The 17,654-nt window shown below is 37.3% G+C and overlaps 1 protein-coding gene across 10 annotated transcripts in view; it reads left to right on the top strand.

Moving 5' to 3' along the window:
- WDFY3 (WD repeat and FYVE domain containing 3) overlaps positions 1–17,654 on the top strand; it is a 275,484-nt gene that overhangs the window by 78,564 nt on the left and 179,266 nt on the right. The window contains exon 1 of one of the 10 annotated variants that reach the window (XM_082391033.1): positions 7,796–7,903. The exons of the other annotated variants lie outside the window; for them this stretch is intronic. The gene's annotated coding sequence lies outside the window, so the exon portion shown is untranslated. Of the gene's footprint in view, positions 1–7,795; positions 7,904–17,654 lie in introns of those variants that run through there. 10 annotated transcript variants of the gene reach the window in all.

Raw genomic sequence — 17,654 nt, forward strand, 5'->3', positions numbered from 1 at the left:
TAAGTTGTCAGCAGGAAGATTTCCTGCCTCACTCCATCCATCCAACTATTCACCCAGCCATCCATAATACATTTATTAGTTATCTTCAGTGTTTCAGGTACTGTGGCAAATACTAAAAAGTTGAATATAAAAAACACAGGTCACTGACCTCACACTAGGTTTATTTTCAAGGAATGGTGGAAAGGCTTCCTGTTCACTGGAAATACCCTCCATAAATCCTAGGATGTTTTTACTGTACCTGGGGTAGGTTGAGAAATACCCTTATAGGGGGTCAGACTAGGTTATTGGCTGTTGACTGTTAGCATAACCCTTGTGGAGAGGCTTGATGTGGATATTAAGTGCATGTTTTTCTAGGGGATGAGAATGAGTATTTGTGGATTTGGGGTGGGTCAGACATACACACAGGGTAAATGAACAAACATCCTTACAACAAGGAGCAAAGAGCAGACAGAAAATTGTGTATTGATTTCCATTTCCTTTATTTACTGATGAGGTTATGCAGCCTTTGAAATATTTGTGGTCATTCATTTTACTCTTTTTGTGAAATGCCTATTTGTCTTTTGTCCATTTTTATATTGGATGGTTTGCCTTTCTCTCATTGATTTGTAGCTATTCTTTACATATTTTGGATCTAATGCTTTTTTGTTATTTATAGGTGTTGCAAATATTTTGTTCCCAATTTGTGGCTTGTGTTTTCTGTTAATTTTTCATGTACAAAAGTTTTTAGTTTTCATAAGGTCGTGTGTGTTTGTGTGTGTAGTTCTTTTTTTTTAAGACATTCTTCCTTACCCTGAGATTATAAAGATATTTCCCAACATTTTCTTCTAAATGTTTAAAAAGTTTTGTTTTTCAAATTAATGTCTTAATTGCTTTGGTGGCAAGGACATGGTGAATATAAGCTACTGAAAGCAGAGCTGTGTGGCTGGGGCAGAGAGAGATTCAGGTGGGATGGGGAGTGCGTTGATAAATATTTCTTTGAATCAGTGATCAAGTTGCTACTATAGAGTTAGGTTTAAATTGTTTTAGAATTAAATAAGGTCCTGAACTATTCATGATAGGTTGCCAGGAAGTAAAAAAAATCTGAGTAGGCCATTTCCGGAAGAGGAAAGACCATGTGGGAAAAGCAACAAGGGTTTGAAATTGCATGGCCTGTTCAGGGAACAGCAGTTAGGTGATGTGGTGTGAGCCGAGGCTGAGAGGAGGGATATTGCAGAAGATAGAGCTTCAAAATTAGATGGACAACAGATTTTGAGGAGCCTTTTATACCTTGCAAAGGGTTTTGACTCTATCTCATTGTAGGTGATTGTGTCTTTTTTAAAATTAATTAATTTATTTATTTATTTTTGGCTGCGTTGGGTCTTTGTTGCTGCACGCGGGCTTTCTGTAGTTGCGGTGAGTGGGGGCTACTCTTCGTTGCGGTGCGCGGGCTTCTCCCCGCGGTGGCTTCTCTTGCTGTGGAGCACGGGCTCTAGGCATGCGGGCTTCAGTAGTTGTGGCGCATGGGCTCTAGAGCGCAGGCTCAGTAGTTGTAGCACACTGGCTTAGTTGCTCCACGGCATGTGGGATCTTCTCGGACCAGGGCTCGAACCCGTGTCCCTTGCATTGGCAGGCGGATTCTCAATGGCTGCGCCACCAGGGAAGCCACGGATTGTGTCATTGTTAAGGAAAGTTATATACTGATCTGTTTGGAATTTTAGAAGAAATACAGCCACGCCATGGAGGTGGTTAAAAACTGGAGTTGGTACTCCCACAGCAACTTGCATACAGTAGGCAGACACTTAAGAAATTAAATTTCAACAATGCATTGCTCAGTAACTATTTAGAATTTTTTCCCTATAATCAGCTTCAGAGTCTGCGATGCATTCTTTTGATTATTAGTGGTGAATTTTCAGTCTTTTTGAAAGGATTTGATATTTAGTAATCTGCAAAAGTTATTTGGGGGAAATTTGGAAACTAAGACAAATGAGCAAGCTGGGTAATTCCACTTTTGGTAAAACATGATATATGATGACACTAAGTTTCAGATATAGCTTATAAAATGACGTGAAAGCAATCTTTTTTTTTTTTTTAACATCTTTATTGGAGTATAATTGCTTTACAATGGTGTGTTAGTTTCTGCTTTATAACAAAGTGAATCAGTTATACATATACATATGTTCCCATATCTCTTCCCTCTTGCATCTCCCTCCCTCCCACCCTCCCTGTCCCACCCCTCTAGGTGGTCACAAAGCACAGAGCTGATCTCCCTGTGCTATGCGGCTGCTTCCCACTAGCTATCTATTTTACGTTTCGTAGTGTATATATGTCCATGCCACTCTCACTTTGTCACATCTTACCCGTCTCCCTCCCCATATCCTCAAGTCTATTCTCTAGTAGGTCTGTGTCTTTACTCCCGTCTTGCCAATAGGTTCTTCATGATCTTTTTTTCCCTTAGATTCCATATGTATGTGTTAGCATACTGTATTTGTTTTTCTCTTTCTGACTTACTTCACTCTGTATGACAGACTCTAACTCCATCCACCTCACTACAAATAACTCAATTTTGTTTCATTTTATGGCTGAGTAATATTCCATTGTATATATGTGCCACATCTTCTTTATCCATTCATCCGATGATGGACATTTAGGTTGCTTCCATGTCCTGGCTATTGTAAATAGAGCTGCAATGAACATTTTGGTACATGACTCTTTTTGAATTATGGTTTTCTCAGGGTATATGCCCAGTAGTGGGATTGCTGGGTCGTATGGTAGTTCTATTTTTAGTTTTTTAAGGAGCCTCCATACTGTTCTCCATAGTAGCTGTATCAATTTACATTCCCACCAACAGTGCAAGAGTGTTCCCTTTTCTCCACACCCTCTCCAGCATTTATTGTTTCTAGATTTTTTGATGATGGCCATTCTGACCAGTGTGAGATGATATCTCATTGTAGTTTTGATTTGCATTTCTCTAATGATTAATGATGTTGAGCATTCTTTCATGTGTTTGTTGGCAATCTGTATATCTTCTTTGGAGAAATGTCTGTTTAGGTCTTCTGCCCATTTTTGGATTGGGTTGTTCGTTTTTTTGTTATTGAGCTGCATGAGCTGCCTGTAAATTTTGGAGATTAATCCTTTGTCAGTTGCTTCATTTGCAAATATTTTCTCCCATTCTGAGGGTTGTCTTTTGGTCTTGTTTATGGTTTCCTTTGCTGTGCAAAAGCTTTTAAGTTTCATTAGGTCCCATTTGTTTATTTTTGTTTTTATTTCCATTTCTCTAGGAGGTGGGTCAAAAAGGATCTTGCTGTGATGTATGTCATAGAGTGTTCTGCTTATGTTTTCCTCTAAGAGTTTGATAGTGTCTGGCCTTACATTTAAGTCTTTAATCCATTTTGAGTTTATTTTTGTGTATGGTGTTAGGGAGTGTTCTAATTTCATAGTTTTACATGTACCTGTCCAATTTTCCCAGCACCACTTATTGAAGAGGCTGTCTTTTCTCCACTGTATATGGTTGCGTCCTTTATCAAAGATAAGGTGACCATATGTGCGTGGGTTTATCTCTGGGCTTTTTATCCTGTTCCATTGATCTATGTTTCTGTTTTTGTACCAGTACCATACTGTCTTGATTACTGTAGCTTTGTAGTATAGTCTGAAGTCAGGGAGCCTGATTCCTCCAACTCCATTTTTTGTTCTCAAGATTGCTTTGGCTATTCGGGGTCTTTTGTGTTTCCATACAAATTGTGAAATTTTTTGTTCTAGTTCTGTGAAAAATGCCAGTGGTAGTTTGATAGGGATTGCCTTGAATCTGTAGATTGCTTTGGGTAGTAGAGTCATTTTCACAATGTTGATTCTTCCAATCCAAGAACATGGTATATCTCTCCATCTATTTGTATCATCTTTAATTTCTTTCATCAGTGTCTTATAATTTTCTGCATACAGGTCTTTCGTCTCCTTAGGTAGGTTTATTCCTAGATATTTTATTCTTTTCATTGCAGTGGTAAATGGGAGTGTTTTCTTAATTTCACTTTCAGATTTTTCATCATTAGTGTATAGAAATGCAAGAGATTTCTGTGCATTAATTTTGTATCCTGCTACTTTACCAAATTCATTGATAAGCTCTAGTAGTTTTCTGGTAGCATCTTTAGGATTCTCTATGTATAGTATCATGTCATCTGCAAACAGTGACAGCTTTACTTCTTCTTTTCCGATTTGGATTCCTTTTATTTCTTTTTCTTCTCTGGTTGCTGTGGCTAAAACTTCCAAAACTATGTTGAATAATAGTGGTGAGAGTGGGCAACCTTGTCTTGTTCCTGATCTTCGTGGAAATGGTTTCAGTTTTTCACCATTGAGAACGATGTTGGCTGTGGGTTTGTCATATATGGCCTTTATTATGTTGAGGAAAGTTCCCTCTATGCCTACTTTCTGCAGGGCTTTTATCATAAATGGGTGTTGAATTTTGTCAAAAGCTTTCTCTGCATCTATTGAGCTGATCATATGGTTTTTCTCCTTCAATTTGTTAATGTGGTGTATCACGTTGATTGATTTGCGTATATTGAAGAATCCTTTCATTCCTGGAATAAACCCCACTTGATCATGGTGTATGATCCTTTTAATGTGCTGTCAGATTCTGTTTGCTAATATTTTGTTGAGGATTTTTGCATCTATGTTCATCAGTGATATTGGCCTGTAGTTTTCTTTCTTTGTGACATCTTTGTCTGCTTTTGGTATCAGGGTGATGGTGGCCTCGTAGAATGAATTGGGGAGTGTTCCTCCCTCTGCAATATTTTGGAAGAGTTTGAGAAGGATAGGTGTTAGCTCTTCTCTAAATGTTTGATAGAATTCGCCTGTGAAGCCATCTGGTCCTGGGCTTTTGTTTGTTGGAAGATTTTTAATCACAGTTTCAATTTCAGTGCTTGTGATTGGTCTGTTCATATTTTCTGTCGCTTCCTGGTTCAGTCTCGGCAGGTTGTGCATTTCTAAGAATTTGTCCATTTCTTCCAGGTTGTCCATTTTATTGGCATAGAGTTGCTTGTAGTAATCTCTCATGATCTTTTGTATTTCTGCCGTGTCAGTTGTTACTTCTCCTTTTTCATTTCTAATTCTATTGATTTGAGTCTTCTCCCTTTTTTTCTTGATGAGTCTGGCTAATGGTTTATCAATTTTGTTTATCTTCTCAAAGAACCAGCTTTTAGTTTTATTGACCTTTGCTATTGTCTCCTTCATTTCTTTTTCATTTATTTCTGATCTGATCTTTATGATTTCTTTCCTTCTGCTAGCTTTGGGGGTTTTTTGCTCTTCTTTCTCTAATTGCTTTAGGTGCAAGGTTAGGTTGTTTATTCGAGATGTTTCCTGTTTCTTGAGGTAGGCTTGTATTGCTATAAAGTTCCCTGTTAGAACTGCTTTTGCTGCATCCCATAGGTTTTGAGTCATTGTGTCTCCATTGTCATTTGTTTCTAGGTATTTTTTGATTTCCCCTTTCATTTCTTCAGTGATCACTTCGTTATTAAGTAGTGTATTGTGTAGCCTCCATGTGTTTGTACTTTTTACAAATCTTTTCCTGTAATTGATATCTAGTCTCATAGCGTTGTGGTTGGAAAAGATACTTGATATGATTTCAATTTTCTTAAATTTACCAAGGCTTGATTTGTGACCCAAGATATGATCTATCCTGGAGAATGTTCCATGAGCACTTGAGAAAAATGTGTATTCTGTTGTTTTTGGGTGGAATGTCCTATAAATATCCATTAAGTCCATCTTGTTTAATGTATCATTTAAAGCTTGTGTTTCCTTATTTATTTTCATTTTGGATGATCTATCCATTGGTGAAAGTGGGGTGTTAAAGTCTCCTACTATGATTGTGTTACTGTTGATTTCCCCTTTTATGGCTGTTAGCATTTGCCTTATGTATTGAGGTGCTCCTATGTTGGGTGCATAGATATTTACAATTGTTATATCTTCTTCTTGAATCAATCCCTTGATCATTATATAGTGTCCGTCTTTGTCTCTTGTAATAGTCTTTATTTTAAAGTCTATTTTGTCTGATATGAGAATTGCTACTCCAGCTTTCTTTTGATTTCCATTTGCATGGAATATCTTTTTCCATCCCCTCACTTTCAGTCTGTATGTGTCCCTAGGTCTGAAGTGGGTCTCTTGTAGACAGCATATATATGGGTCTTGTTTTTGTATCCATTCAGCCAGTCTGTGTCTTTTGGTGGGAGCATTTAATCCATTAACATTTAAGGTAATTATCGATATGTATGTTCCTATTCCCATTTTCTTAAATGTTTTGGGTTTGTTATTGTAGGTGTTTTCCTTCTCTTGTGTTTCCTGCCTAGAGAAGTTCCTTTGGCATTTGTTGTAAAGCTGGTTTGGTTGTGCTGAACTCTCTCAGCTTTTGCTTGTCTGTAAAGGTTTTAATTTCTCCATCAAATCTGAATGAGATCCTTGCTGGGTAGAGTAATCTTGGTTGTAGGTTTTTCTCCTTCATCACTTTAAATATGTCCTGCCACTCCCTTGTGGCTTGCAGAGTTTCTGCTGAAAGATCAGCTGTTAACCTTATGGGGATTCCCTTGTGTGTTATTTGATGGTAGTCTTTAAAGAGGAATTTTTAAAAGTATTTTGAACCATGTCAGCATCATTATGTGAATATAACCTTCTAAGATAACTAATGGGTAGGGCAAAATTTATCTGAATGTATAAATGTTAATTTTTTTTTTTTTTTTTTAAAGAGTAGTCTCTTTTTTTTTTTTTTTATAGCTACTTTATTTATTTATTTATTATTTATTTTTGGCTGTGTTGGGTCTTCGGTTCGTGCGAGGGCTTTCTCCAGTTGCGGCAAGCAGGGGCCACTCTTCATCGCGGTGCGGGGACCGCTCTTCATCACGGTGCGCGGGCCTTTCACTATCGCGGCCCCTCCCGTTGCGGGGCACAGGCTCCAGACGCACAGGCTCAGTAGTTGTGGCTCACGGGCCCAGCCACTCCGCGGCATGTGGGATCTTCCCAGACCAGGGCTCGAACCCGTGTCCCCTGCATTAGCAGGCAGACTCTCAACCATTGCGCCACCAGGGAAGCCCTGTTAATGTTTTTATAAATATAAAAGTATAGGAATTCACAGTTTAAACCCTCATTAACAGTATTATTTTTGTTGATATCATTGTTTTATTACTTTTTTCTTTCATTTGTGAGGTTTTACTAATACAATTCTGCATAATCTTTTGCATTTGTCATTTTCCTTTCATTGCTTTCAGACCACAGCATATATTCCAGCTCATTCCGTGATGATTTGTTATCAGTACTGGGGAGCTGACTACTTCTTTTGGATATTCCTTTGTTGTTGATGCACCAGTTCCCTGTGGAGGATTCCACTTATTGCCTTTTGTTTTTTCATCCTCTGCTTACCAACCAAACCTAACTATTAATAGTGATTTTTTTTTTTCTGCTTCTGCCCCTGCATTCACATTCATAGTTCTTACTTTCCAAATTTATACCAGTTTTCCCTGAATACTTTTATTTCTATGCGGTACTTAACACCTCCCAGGAAAAATAGTCATATGGTAATGGTTTATTATTTTTTCAAGTAATAAAACTGAATTTAAACAAACCATAAAGAACAAAGTAGTCATCTAAGGCTTCTTGTTTTAAAATAAACAGGCAAGGAATTTAGAGAAAATTCTTTCTCTTTGGCCTATTTTAAATTAACCTTAAATTATATTTGGCTTGAGCTGCCTCTAATTCATTCATTGTCTAAACTTTTATTGATCACTTTTTACTCATTTGTTAATCATGTATTGCTTGTATCTTTTTTGCCAGGCACTGTGTTAGACACTGAGGGAAGAAGTTGCATAGGACATGATCTTTGCCTTCCATAATCTTATATTATTTGTCTAGTGTTGGAAAAAGATAAACAAAATAACAGTTACATAACAAGGTGAGAAATGCTATAATAAAGATATGCCCAGGATTGTATGGGAAAAGAAGGGAGCATCTTTATTAAACTGAGAAATTAGGGAATGCTTTCTAGAAGAGGGGACAGTTGAGCTGAGATTTGCAGAATGATTAGTAATTAGCTAAATGTATAATTGCATGGGGAGAACCCACCACTCCCACCCCAGGAAGGGTATATGAAGGCACAGAACTGTGAAGGCACATCAGGGAGATGTGCAGGAGACAAAGTATGGGTGGAATAAAGAGGAGGATTAGATCTAGGGGCCAGGTAATGAAGAGCCTTGAAAGTTGTACTTTCCCTTAAAGCTATGGGAATTGTTGCTACATTCATTTGTTCATTTCTATTCTGCACTAAATCCTCAGCTAGTTGTTAAGGATTTGGAGAGCATAGCCTGCTTTTAGGGAATTTGTAATTTAATGAGAGATACTGATAATTAAGCAGAAAGAAATGATCTTTATTTAAGCAACTTGGTAACTTTTCAATTAAGAACAAATGGTTGTCAATGTAATTTTCTCCTGGAGATGTTTAAGAACTTCAACGTTTATGAACTGTGAAGACTTTCTATACGATGAAAACTAGGGCATAACTTTTTAAAATTTTTATGGGTAATATGTAATTTTTTGTGAGGAATAGTAAAAGCACATCCGGAATTCATAATGTCTGCACATAAAATATGATGCTACCATGTAGTAGGTGTATGACCGTATGTAAGTCTTTTAACATTTATTTACCCACCACCTACTATGAACTAGGGATACAAAGTTAAATAAGATTTGGTTCTCACCACTGAAGACATGATAAATTAGTGGGAGTAAATAACCACTAGTTGGTATATGTTTGTTACAGTAGAATAGCAGTAAGAATAGCTGTCGCTTACTGAGCACCCGTGCCAGACATTACCCTAAAGCGTTTTCTGTGTAGTACCTCATTTGGTGAATTACACTACACCACCACTCTGGCCTAGGTTCTGATAGTTACTCTCTTCTTGCACTTGAGGAATCTGATGCACAAGGATGGTGACTGACCTGCTGAAGTTACGCAGCTGGTAAAATGGTGCAGCTAGGATTTGAATCCAGGCAATTAGTTGCAAAGCCTCTGTAACCACTATACTATACTGTCTCTCTTAATGAATATTTTATGCCAGACTCTTAAAGTACCATGGTAGGATAAAACAACAAGTTCTGCCTGGAGGTTTGGGAAAGACTTCTCTGAGAAGGCGAACTGAGAGCTTAGCTGCTAGGAAAAGTGGAAGAGGGGCCTTCCTTGGCAGAGAGAACACCATACACAAACACACAGAGGGCTAAAGAAACCAACAAGGCTGGGAGGTACTTTCAGTGGAGCAGAATTTAGAGCAAAGCAGGTGTCTTAGTGAGAGAGAAGGCTAGAAATATAAATGGGGCCAGAGTGTCTAAGAATTTAGATATTAGATTAAGGTGCTTCAGTTTATTCTTAGGCAATAGGGAATCAGCAGAGGATTTAAATCAGAGAAGTGGTATATCTGCTTTGTTTTTCAGAAGAAAACTGAGGAGCTGTAGGGAAGATACACTCAAGACAGGGGCACCGATCATATGGTAGTGAGACTGAGACTAATTTTTTCCATCGTTTCAAAGAACCAGGCTTTGGTTTTTTGATTTTCTCTGTTTTTCTCATTTTCATTTTCATTGATTTGTTGCCCTCATTTATTTCTTTTCTTTTGCTTCCTTTAAGCTTAAATTGCTCATATTTTTCTAGTTTCCTAAGGTGGAAGATTAGGCTATTTTTTATATCTTTTGTAATATATGTTTTTAGTGCTACAAATTTTCCTCTAAGAACATCTGTCACTGCATTTTATGCATTTTGATAAGTTATATTTTCATTTGGTTTAAAATGTTTAAAAATTTCTTTTGACACTTCTTTGGCTCATGTTATTTAGATGCATGTTGTTTAATTTCCAAATATTTGGGGTTTTTCCAGCTGTCTTTTGTTACTGATTTTCTGTTTAATTCCACTGTAATCTGATACCATATTTGGTATGATTTCTATTCTTTTGAGTTTGTTAAGGTGTGTTTACAGCCCATTATGCGATCTGTCTTTTTTTTTTTTTTTTTAATTTATTTTTGGCCGTGTTGGGTCTTCATTGCTGTGCTCAGGCTTTCTCTCATTGCGGCGAGTGGGGGCTACTCTTCGTTGTGGTGCACAGGCTTCTCATTGCGGTGGCTTCTCTTGTCGCGGAGCACGGGCTTTAGGCATGCGGGCTTCAGTAGTTGTGGCATACGGGCTCCAGAGTGCAGGCTCAGTAGTTGTGGCGCACGGGCTTAGTTGCTCCATTGCATGTGGGATCTTCCCGGACCAGGGATGGAACCCGTGTACCCTGCATTGGCAGGCGGATTCTTAACCACTGTGCCACCAGGGAAGTCCCTGTGATCTGTCTTGGTGAATGTTCCATGTGAGTTTGAGAAGAATGTGAGTTCTGCTGTTGTTGGATGTAGTGTTCTGAAAATATCAACTATAGTTCTAGTTGGTTGATAGTACTGTTCAGTAAACTGTATTGATTTCCTGCACACTTGATGTATCAATTATTGTATGAGGGCTGTTGAAGTCTCCAACTCCAAAGTGGATTTGTTTTTTTCTTCCTTCAGTTCTATCAGTGCTTGCCGCATATGGGATTTTCATGTTAGGCTTATACGTGTTAAAGATTGTTAAGTCTTCTTAGAGAATTGACCCTTTTGTCAGTGTGTAATACCTCTAACTATCCCTGATAGTTTTCCTTGTTGTAAAGACTGTTGTCTAACATTAATATAGTTACTCCAGCTTTCTTTTGACTGGAGTTAGCGTGGTTTACCTTTCTCCATCTCTTTACTTTCAGTCTATCTGATTATTTATATTTAAAGCGGCTTTCTTATAGACACCATATAGTTGAGATGTGTTTTTTAATTCACTCTGACCTTCCGTCTTTTAATTGGTGCATTTAGTCCAGTCACATTTAAAGTGAGTTTTGATATAGTTGGATTAATATCTGTCTTGTTTAAAACTTTCGTATTTGTTGCATTTGTTATTTGGTTCCCCCTACTCCTCTTCTGTCTTCTCTGGTTTTAACTGAGCATTTTACATGTTTTCCTTTTATCTCCTCTCTCTGTGTATCAATTAAACTTTTTAAAAAAAATTTTAGTGGTTGCCCTAGAGTGAACATTTTTTTTTACTAATATTCATCTACCTTCAAATAACACTTTATTACTGAGGTATAGTATGGGTATCTTATAAAAGTATTCCCAGTTCCTTATGACATTGCTGTTATTCATCTTACTAATTCAGAAACTTTAAACACCCAATGCATTATCACTATTATTACTTTAAAAACAATCTTTTAGATCAGTTAAGGATAATAAAACAATTTTATTTTACCTTCATTTATTCCTTCTCTGACACCCTTCTCTTTGTTATGTAAATAGAGACATACTCTGGAGATATTCCAGACTACCTCAATAAAGCAAGTCCCACCAATTTTTTGGTTCCCCAATGCATATAATAGTTATGTTTACACTATACTGTAGTCTTTTGAGTGTGCAATAACATTATGTCTTAAAAAGTATACATACCTTAATTTAAAAATACTTTATTCCTAAAAGACCATCATCTGACCACACAGGGTTGCCACAAACCTTCAATTGGTAAAAACAAAACAAAACAAAACAAAACAAAGAAAAAACAAATCTCAATTTGTGAAGCATAATAAAACATAGTATGCCTGTACAATTTTCTGACCTATATCATTTTTTTCTCCCAAAACAACTATAAATATTTCTGGTATGGCATGTCACCTCACAATACCTTCACATTTTTTGAGTGTCTGAGAAATTCTTTATTCTTTCTTCACCTTTTTTTTTTTTTTTAAGCTTTATGTATTATTTATGTATTTATTTTAGGCTGCATCAAGTCTTAGTTGTGGCACGCAGGATCTTTGTTGTGGCACACGGGATCTTTGTTGAGGCACACAGCCTTCTCTCTAGTTGTGGCACATAGGCTCCAGGGCACATGGGCTCACTAGTTGAGGTGCGTGAGCTCAGTAGTTGTGGCGTGTGGGCTGAGGTTGCCCCGTGGCACGTGGGATCCCAGTTCCCCGACAAGAGATTGAACCCATGTCCCCTGCATTGTAAGGCAGATTTTTTTACCACTGGACCACCAGGGAGGTCCCTCTTCCTTCACTTTTGAAGGATAATTTCATTGGATATAGAATTCTAGGCTGGCAGGTTTTTCTTCCAACACTTTAAATATTCAATATTTCCCTTCATTCTCTTCTTGCTTGAACGTTTTGGATGAGAAGTCCACTATAATATTCGTCCTTGTCCTTTTATAGGTAAGGTTTTCCTCCTCCTCCCACCCCCTCACCCCACTCCCTTTCAAGAGTCTCTCCTTATCTTTGACCTTCTATAGTTTAAATATGATATGCCTAAATGTAGTCTTTTAGGTATTTAATCTTGATAATCTCTGAGCTTTCTGTATCTGTGGTTTGGTGTCTGTCATTAATTTTGCAAAGTACTTAGACATTATTACTTTAAATATGCCACTCCTCCCTTTTCTCTTTCTTCTCCTTCTGAAAGCTTCTACTGATTTATCTTCAGGCTCACTGATTCTTTCCTTGGCCATATCCAGTCTACTACTGAGCTCATCAAAGCATTCTTCATAATTGTTACAGTGCTACAGTGTTGATTTCTTGCATTTTCTTTTGATTCTTTCTTAGAGCACAGTTGGTGGTTGTAAAGTGTAGAAGAGGGGAACTGTTTTATAATCCTGTGATTAAATCTCATTGTTTTAGTGGGCCTGTAACTCTTGGGCTGTGACCTTCACAAGTATTTCCCCAGGGTTATTTCTTCCCTCAGCTCCCTTAGGTGAGACTGGAAGGTTGGTGGAGGAGGGTGGGGAGGAAGAGGTGGGGTGAGAGAGATGCCCTTCCCTCAGGTGAGACAAGGCTAAGATAGTCTTTTACCCTGGAAAGTCGGCCTTTGTTAATAGAGTATCCTCTGGGAACATTTCAAAGTGATTGTGCTTCCCTTCCCTCTTGCCAGAGCCAGGAGGAGTGGGTCTTTCCCACATCTCTGTGAGAAAGAATCTGGTGGGGTTCCTAGAAGTGCAACCCAGGAAAGTTGTGGTGAGAGCCTGAAGACTGTGGCCCCAGGAGTTTCTCCCTCTCATGCTAACCCACTGTTAACCTCTAGCAGTTCTTCATACTCATCATTTAAGTGTTCCCAACAGTTATGGCTCCAGGGGTTTCTGTTCTAGATAAGCATATTTCATCTGTGAATTTCTGGATTTGCTTGTCTCTCCAGATTTCAGGGATTAGTTTGCCCTGCAACCTCAGTTCTCTGAGGGTTCCAGAAAAATCCTTGGTTTCCAGTTTATTCAGCTGTTTCTTGTGTAAGTACAGGAGTGATGACTTCTAAGCTCCTTACGTTTTGGTGCTGAAATCCTGATTTTTTAAAATTTAACTTCTTTTTCCCTCCTAACTTCTAAGAATTGTACTGTTCCATAATACAGGTGTACCATGAGTTGCCTATTCATCTATTAAAGGACTAGGCTATTTCTGATTTTTTGTTATTATAAACAATTATAGCAACATATAGTGCAGTAAACTGTCTTGTACTGTGAGTATTGCTCTAGGACAGCTTCCTGGAGGAGGTATCACTAGAAGAAAGAGTAGGTATGTTGATACTATGAGATTGCCCTAAAAAAGGCTGCTAATTCAACAAGGTGTGTACATTTCGATTTTTTCTATTCTTACTATGTATATATTTTGTAAATCCTATCAATTTTTTGCCAAACTGAGAAAATAGTTGTATTTGTTTTTATTTGCATTTCTCTGATTATTAGAGATTTTTAAGTGCCTTTTTATATGTACGTTGTGTTGCATTTCATATGTATAGTATTTTTACGGGGGATTGTCTATTTCTATTCAATTCTTATTTTGTTATCGTGTTGTTGATTTTAAGAGTTCCATGGATAGTCTCGTTATTAATTCTTTGTTATAAGGTTGCTATTATTTTTGTTTTTTTTGTTGCTTGTCTTTTAACTTTGTGGTATTTGTAGCTATAAATCTGTTTTTTTTTTCCTTTTAAGAAGAATTTACCCTAAATTATAAGTATTTCCTTTTATATTTGCTTCCAATGTTTTACTGTTTGTTTACATTTAGATCTTTAATCCGTTTGGAATTATTAGTTTTTATTTATGAAAATAATAATTTTAGAAAAATCAAAATTTATGTTGTAAGCAGTCTGCAGAATTGTAGAATTTTCTCCACAGTATCCAGCAACCCAAAATTAGAAATGGAGAAATTGTGTGGTTGAATTCATCCAGGCATGGGTACTAGTTGGAAATAGGTATAGGCAGCAGTACAGGAGAACTGAAGGTACAGTTGTTAATGTCTTGAAGAGATTGAACATCATCTGAGGAGCAGAATTGGGAAAAGCTAAGAGGAATAAGCGATTTCAGTGAAGACCACAGATTTAGGGAGTGGGAAAGGCTGGTGGATTGAAAGTTAAGATCTCAGAGTAAGATTTCAAAACTTGAAATTTCAGAAATAGAGAAATTCCTAGTGCTGATAGGTCTAGGATATGGCCCTGAAAGTTCTAGGCCTACTTATATGCACTTCACTCCTGAGGTTAGTCTCCCTGCTTTGTGCCATCCGTCCACCGAGGATACTGATACATTCACAGAGCTGAATGACTTGAACTAGAGGTTAGTGGAGATACAGGTATAATGCAAAATGTGTCAGTAGTACGCAGTCACAGCTTACAGGAGCATCGTGCTACAAAAATTCTTTTACAGGTCTTTCATACAAAATTTTGAACACATTTTCTTATAAAGATACACTTTCAGAGAATGCTGGAGAATCTCTGGTCAGCCTACAAAAGTTTATCCTGTAATATAATTTTTTTTTCTTTTAAAGATTATTGATTGATTGATTGATTGATTGATTGCTATGTTGGGTCTTCGTTTCTGTGCTAGGGCTTTCTCCAGTTGCGGCAAGCGGGGGCCACTCTTCATCGCGGTGCGCGGGCCTCTCACCATTGTGGCCTCTCTTGTTGCGGAGCACAGGCTCCAGACGCGCAGGCTCAGTAGTTGTGGCTCACGGGCCTAGTTGCTCTGCGGCATGTGGGATCTTCCCAGACCAGGGCTTGAACCCGTGTCCCCTGCATTAGCAGGCAGATTCTGAACTACTGCGCCACCAGGGAAGCCCCCGTAATATAATTTAATTGTACTATTTTAATCATATCAAATAACTGTCATGTAACTATTGGGGTAAATGTGCCTTTGGGACTCCCAAAACATCAGCAAGGGCCCTAGAAGGAGGGGTTTGAGAAAGCTGTCAGGGAGATATCAGTAGTGGCTACTCATGATTGGAAATCATATCTAAATGAAGTGTCCTTAAATGGAGGCAAGTTGCTTTTGGATTTGGAATATCCTTTCCTCTGTGAGGAGAGAAAATTAAGCACACTGAAAAAGATGTTTTGAGAAATTGTCCAGTTCAGTATATGTGTAGGATGATGAGTTCACCGATGGGGTCAGAAGGGTGAAGGATGTTGGGAATAGGTCTTAAGGAATTGTATTTTGCCATAGAAATGAGGTGACTGATCTTGTCATATCTCATAGGTGGGGCTAAAATCTGATATGACTGTTCTTGAAGGCAAATACAATGTTTCAGCAGGTAGAAATTTTAAATTCTAATTCAGGACTGTATTAGTAGTTCTTTTTCAATGTATGGGTTAGATTGCTGGGTTATATACACAGTTTTTTGGGAGCCTCTCAGAGTTCTGCCTTCATTCTTCAAAAGTGTAAGAAGTTTTGCCTTTGCTCTTCACAGTGTAAGAAAAAAATAGGATCTTTTTCCCCAGAAAGTTTAAGAAAAAATTAAAAACCTGAGTAATTACTTATAATTCTTTGATGAAACTATATAAGATTTTCCCTAAGTCCTGTGAGCTATTTATTTCTTCTCTTGTGGAATTAAGGAGTTACTTAGAAAAGCTATTTTAAGTTTTTAGCTGAGCTACTCAAAGGCCATTAGTTACTTGGCAAATATATTTTTACAAATTTAGGCTATTTACTTGTTCTATAATTTAAATAATGGCAGACTGTTTAAAGGACTTAAACAGCTTTTCAAGCATTTCCAGAGGATTTTTAAGCGTTAACACAAGAGATTAGAATAAGAAATACTGTCTGGGCTCATTGCAATAATTATCTCATTGCTATTTAAATAACCCCCTGTTGGCAGTACAAACACTTTTCTCTTGTGAAACAAAATAGAGTTTGCATTAGAAAACTAGTTCTTATGCACAATAATCTTTGTAAATATTTTGAAAATCCCTGATAACATTACCCCCAAAATAAACCTTCTATGATTTGTCCTCAGTATTATTAAATTTTGCCTATCTCTTCTGTATTGCTTTAGAAACCTCTTATCAATCATCTAACTAAGAAATAAATTTTCCCTTAATTTTTTATTGATCATTTTGTAAGTCTCTAAAACATAGTACTGTAAGGGCCCACACTCTTTCCTTTGCCTTACTTGCTTAAATAACGAAAAATGTAAATGAAAAGAAATTAAATGTTTCATGATCAAGCTGAAGGAAGAAATTTAAAAATTGTTGAACATAATTAATGTGTTTGGCACTTTATAGAAATGATGTTATTTTATGTATGCATTACAAAAAGCCTATGAGGAAAGATTTTACGGGTGAGAAAAACCCAAGATTCAAGGGAATTAAGAGCCTTTCACCTGAAGTTACCTATCTTAAATGGACGTGTTGGTACAGATTTCACCAAGAAGTACCCATTCTTTTCTGCTCTTTCACTGCTGAAGGGTACTTTAAACATGATAGTTCTTGGTCTGAATTATACTTTAAGTTACAAACATTGAAGTTCAGACAAAGCAATGAGTCAGCAATCTGATATGCTTAAGTGCTTCTTGGTAAATTAGGAGAAAAGGAGGAATCTGAATTTTTCCCCCCATTACTGAGATTATCTGAGTAATCGAGAAATACCAGTAAACCCATTTAGCTGATTGATATATTGGGTTGGCCAAAAAGTTCGTTCAGGTTTTTCCATACCATCTTATGGAAAAACCCAAACAAACTTTTTGGCGAACCCAATATATCCCTTTGTATCTGACAAATATAAAATAACGGTGATACGATAGCTTGATTTACATCTAGCGAATGTCTGTCTTTGTGTGATTATGTGTGTGTTTACTGATAAATGATTAGTGTATCTTCAGAAAAGTCAAACAGATTTCTTTTGCATTCTAACTGCAACTTGATGCTAAATAAATAAATATTCTAGAGTCACAGTTGCCAAAAATTTTGTAATTTAAAATAGGCACATGAATATAAGTAAGCAGGAAGGGCTGAACCAGGAGGTGGGAGTCCTGGATTCTCATTCAGTTCTTTTTCATTGTGAGATTTTGAGCAAATTGTTCTTGTCTTGAGGCCTGACAAAAAGGTAGAATTAATCCCCTCCTCAGTCCCCTTGCTTAAGTTGGAATGAGGACCAAAGGAAAAGGTCTGAAAGTGCTTTGACGCTCTATAAATAAAGATTGAGGCTTGGCTTTTTAATGACATAGACCCCTTTGAAAGCTGGAGATCTCTATAAAATGTTTTTTGAAGTGTTAGAGGATCATGAATCCTGTAAATCCTGTACACACGCTTTAGATTATGAACTGAAGCTATGGGTTAAGGAAAAAGAGCAGATCTATGTATAATCTAAA

Source organism: Balaenoptera borealis (genome assembly GCF_965194805.1).
Source record: "Balaenoptera borealis genome assembly, chromosome: 4".
NCBI lineage: Eukaryota > Metazoa > Chordata > Mammalia > Artiodactyla > Balaenopteridae > Balaenoptera > Balaenoptera borealis.